At 43.9% G+C, this 5239-nt stretch overlaps 1 non-coding gene across 1 annotated transcript; it reads left to right on the forward strand.

Annotated features, from left to right (window-relative positions):
* The first annotated feature begins 1108 nt into the window (after positions 1–1108).
* trnaa-ugc (transfer RNA alanine (anticodon UGC)) lies at positions 1109–1182 on the forward strand. The gene has a single exon. It is a non-coding gene; the product is annotated as a tRNA-Ala (tRNA).
* Positions 1183–5239: the final 4057 nt, after the last annotated feature.

Raw genomic sequence — 5239 nt, forward strand, 5'->3', positions numbered from 1 at the left:
TTTCCTCGGCTTGGACTCTGTTCTGAACACCGCTAACTGCCGGTCTTACCTGGCTTGTTTGATCAAACTCTCTGTCCTGCTGAATACATCGTAGCCGTCCAAACAATTTGTAAATTGTCCGCTCGGGAAACATGTCCGACTGACAATCACGTGAATCCTCTCTAGTTCCGCGTTGTCAGCGAGTCTGCCCCGTTAATGACGTATTTCATTACGCTTGTAGTTTTTAACCAGTCTATTTAACGAGGCAAGTCAGAACAATACTTATTTACAATGACGGTCTACCCCGGGAAAACCGGATGGCGCTGGGTCAATTGTGCGCCGCCCTATGGGGACTCCCAATCATGGCCGGATGTGATACAGCCTGGATTTGAACCAGGGACTGTAGTAATGCCTCTTGCACTGAGATGCAGTGCCTTAGACCGCTGCGCCCTCGGCCATCTTCACGGACGTGGTCACTGGTCCAGGGACATCATAGAAAATCCAATATGGCTGCCAACGAATTACAAAATATATATATATATTTGTATTATTATTTATTAACATCAAATCAATACAAAAAGTATATGGGGAACACAAGTATATATAAAGAATATACAAAGGACATTTGGGCTAAGGGGAACAATATCACATTACACACGGACCTTAAAGGGGCACATTGATAATTCTAACAGCTTTTTAGTCACCAGAGTATTTCATTCTTAAAATAATGTTCAATTTATTTTTGCAAGGTAATAAAATGTTTTGTTTGTAAATGTACAGTTGTGAATATGAAATTTGGTCAAAAGAATAATGAAATGAATTACATAAAATAGTTTCAACTTCTTTCTATAATAAGTAAAGAATCCCTGCAGTACATCTCTCCATAATATAATAAGGATCAGCCCCCTTTTTTCAATTTCCTCCTAAAATGACCCAAATCTAACTTCCTGTATCTCAGGCCCTGAAGCAAGGATATGCATATTCTTGGTACCATTTGAAAGGAAACACTTTGAAGTTTGTGGAAATGTGAAAGGAATGTAGTAGAATATAACACATTAGATCTGATAAAAGATAATACAAAAAAAAACTGTTCTTTTGTAAAAAATGTTTGTACCATCATCTTTGAAATGCCCCCTGTAGCTCAGCTGGTAGAGCATGGTGTTTGCAACGCCAGGGTTGTGGGTTCGATTCCCACAGGGGGCCAGCACAGAAAAAATCTATGAAATGTATGGAAATGTATGCATTCACTACTGTAAGTCGCTCTGAATAACAGCGTCTGCTAAATGACTAAAATGTGGAAATGCAAGAGAAAGGCCATATTCCAGCCCAGGTGCAATTTAGATTCTGGCCACTAGATGGCAGCAGTGTATGTGCAAAGTTTTAGACTGATCCAATGAACCCTTGTATTTCTGTTCAAAATGTTGTATCAATACTGGCCAAATATTTGTTTATTAATAACTTTTCACGTTCAAAATTCTGCACTCTCTTCAAACAATAGCATGGTATTATTTCACTGTAACAGCTACTGTAAATTGGACAGTACGGTCAGATTAAAAAGAATTTATGCTTTCTGCCCATATCAGATATGTCTTTGTCCTGGTAAATTTTCTTGTTACTTACAATCTCATGCTAATCGCATTAGCCTTTGTTGGCTCAACCGTCCCGTGGAAGGAACACCGATCCCGAATACGTTTTAAATGGACAATTCTGTCAACTGGCAAGTTTTAACTGTCTTGTGCAACTTTTAAATTGACACAATACTTGTTAGAGATGACCTGCAGGATCAATACCTGTTAGTAAAGGTGATGACCTGCAGGATCAATACCTGTTAGAGATGACCTGCAGGATCAATACCTGTTAGAGATGACCTGTAGGATCAATACCTGTTAGAGATGACCTGTAGGATCAATACCTGTTAGAGATGACCTGCTGGATCAATACCTGTTCGAGATGACCTGCAGGATCAATACCTGTTAGAGATGACCTGCAGGATCAATACCTGTTAGAGATGACCTGCAGGATCAATACCTGTTAGAGATGACCTGCAGGATCAATACCTGTTAGAGATGACCTGCAGGATCAATACCTGTTAGAGATGACCTGTAGGATCAATACCTGTTAGAGATGACCTGCTGGATCAATACCTGATAGAGATGACCTGCAGGATCAATGCCTGTTAGAGATGAGATGACCTGTATCAATACCTGTTAGTAAAGGTGATGACCTGCAGGATCAATACCTGTTAGAGATGATCTGTAGGATCAATACCTGTTAGAGATGACCTGCAGGATCAATACCTGTTAGAGATGACCTGTAGGATCAATACCTGTTAGAGATGACCTGTAGGATCAATACCTGTTAGAGATGACCTGTAGGATCAATACCTGTTAGAGATGAACCTGTAGGATCAATACCTGTTAGAGATGACCTGCAGGATCAATACCTGTTAGAGATGACCTGTAGGATCAATACCTGTTAGAGATGACCTGTAGGATCAATACCTGTTAGAGATGACCTGCAGGATCAATACCTGTTAGAGATGACCTGTAGGATCAATACCTGTTAGAGACCTGTTTGAGATGACCTGCTGGATCAATACCTGCTAGAGATGACCTGTAGGATCAATACCTGTTAGAGATGACCCTGTAGGATCAATACCTGTTAGAGATGACCTGCAGGATCAATACTTGTTAGAGATGACCTGCAGGATCAATACCTGTTAGTAAGGTGATGACCTGCAGGATCAATACCTGTTCAGAGATGACCTGCAGGATCAATGCCTGTTAGAGATGAGATGACTGTAGGATCAATACCTGTTAGTAAAGGTGATGACTGCAGGATCAATACCTGTTAGAGATGACCTGTAGGATCAATACCTGTTTAGAGATGACCTGTAGGATCAAATACCTGTTAGAGATGACCTGCAGGTCAATACTGTTAGAGATGACCTGTAGGATCAATACCTATGTTAGGTAGCGATGACCTGTAGGATCAATACCTGTAGAGATGAACCTGTAGATCAATACCTGTTAGAGATGAAACCTGTAGGACAATACCGTTAGAGATGACCTGCAGGATCAATACCTGTTAGAGATGACCTGTAGGATCAATACCTGTTAGAGATGACCTGTAGGAGCCATACCTGTTAGAGATGACCTGCCAGGATCAATACCTGTTAGAGATGACCTGTAGGATCAATACCTGTTAGAGATGACATGTAGGATCAATACCTGTTTAGCGATGACCTGTAGGATTCAATACCTGTTAGAGATGACCTGCAGGATCAATACTTGTAGAGATGACCTGCAGGATCAATACCTGTTAGTAAAGGTGATGACCTGCAGGATCAATACCTGTTAGAGATGACCTGCAGGATCAATACTGTTAGAGATGGCCTGCAGGATCAATACCTGTTAGAGATGAACCTGCAGGATCAATACCTGTTAACAAAGGTGTCAGCTAGAGATGAGGTGCAGATTTCCATGGTTACCAAAACGTCAGGCCAGGGTCAGCCTCCATGGTTACCAAAACGTCACGCCAGGGTCAGCCTCCATGGTTACCAAAACGTCAGGCCAGGAGGGTCAGCCTCCATGGTTACCAAACGTCAGGCCATGGTCAGCCTCCATGGTTACCAAAACGTCAGGCCAGGGTCAGCCTCCATGGTTACCCAAACGTCAGGCCAGGAGGGTCAGCCCTCCATGGTACCAAACATCAGGCCATGGTCAGCCTCCATGGTTACCAAAACATCAGGCCAGGGTCAGCCTCCATGGTTACCAAAACGTCAGGCCAGGAGGGTCAGCCTCCATGGTTACCAAAACGTCAGGCCAGGGTCGGCCTCCCATGGTTACCAAACGTCAGGCCAGGAGGGCCAGCCTCCATGGTTACCAAAACATCAGGCCAGGGTCAGCCTCCATGGTTACCATCGCCAGGGTCAGCCTCCATGGTTACCAAAACGTCAGGCCAGGGTCAGTCTCCATGGTTACCATCGCCAGGGTAAACACAGCGTAGCCTAGTGGTTAGAGCGTTGGACTAGTAACTGAACGTTCGAATCCCTGAGCTGACAAGGTACAAATCTGTCGTTCTGCCCCCTGAACAAGGCATTTAACCACTGTTCCCCAGTAGGCCGTCATTGAAAATAAGAAATTGTTCTTAACTGACTTGTCTAGTTAAATAAAGGATAAATAAATAAACATTAAAGTGTTTCTTAAATCCCTATGGGAGAAATGAATGGTGGAAAAACCATTGTAACCATTTCCCTGTTTGTCTGCTAGGTTTTATGGGTAGATTATGGAGCCACTGCAGGGCCTCAGTGGGCTCGCCACGATGACGTCACAGTCTATGCAAAACGGAACGAGGTAGAGCCAAATACCCTCCGCCAGGGTCCCTTCCAGAATCCGCTGAATAGACTGGGGAGTCTAGAGAGAGCTGTAATTCTGAACCAAACTTCATGGTCAAATGGAAATGGTGACAAATATGGGAAATAACAATTTAAGAACAATTGATTTCTCTCTCTCTCTTCTCCTCTCTCTATCCCACTCCCTCTATGTCTCTTCTCCTCTAACTCTCTCTCTCTGTCTCTGTCTCTCTCTCTCTCTCCCTCCCGTCTCTCTGTTCTCTATATCTCTCTCTCTCTCTCTCTCTCTCTCTCTTCTCTTCTCTCCTCTCCCCCTCCCTCTATTTCTCTCTCTCTCTCTCTATCCCCCTCCCCTATTCCCTATTTCTCTCTCTCTCTCTCTCCTCCCCACTTCTCTCTCTCTCTCTCCTCCCCCTTCTCTATCTCAGTTCAAAGGGGCGTTATTGGTTCTTTCACACCCTGCGCTCAGCGTGAGTGCGCATTGTTATTTCACCCTCACCCCGCCCCCGCTGTGTGTCTGTGGGCAGGTGACATTTCGGTTAGTATGAATTCACTTCTCAGTCCAGCTGATCTGTCCTCAGATAAACATCAGTTTGCTTAGAATGGAGTAAACCTCTCTCTCTCTCTACACCTCTCTCTCTCTCTCTCTCTCTCTCTCTCTGTCTCTCTCTCTCTCTCTCTCTCTCTCTCTCTCTCTCTCTCTCTCTCTCTCTCTCTCTCTGTCTCTCTCTGTCTCTCTCTGTCTCTCTCTCTACACCTCTCTCTCTCTCTCTCTCTCTCTCTCTCTCAGAGCAGCATTAGATGCATGGGTGTCAGCGACTCTCTACAGTCAGTTCGTCGTCTTTGTCAGGTAAATAACTTTCATTCATTTATGTTTTCAACTGCTAAGCAACAGCTGGGTAACGA

The sequence above is a fragment of the Salmo trutta genome, unplaced genomic scaffold, assembly GCF_901001165.1.
Source record: "Salmo trutta unplaced genomic scaffold, fSalTru1.1, whole genome shotgun sequence".
NCBI lineage: Eukaryota > Metazoa > Chordata > Actinopteri > Salmoniformes > Salmonidae > Salmo > Salmo trutta.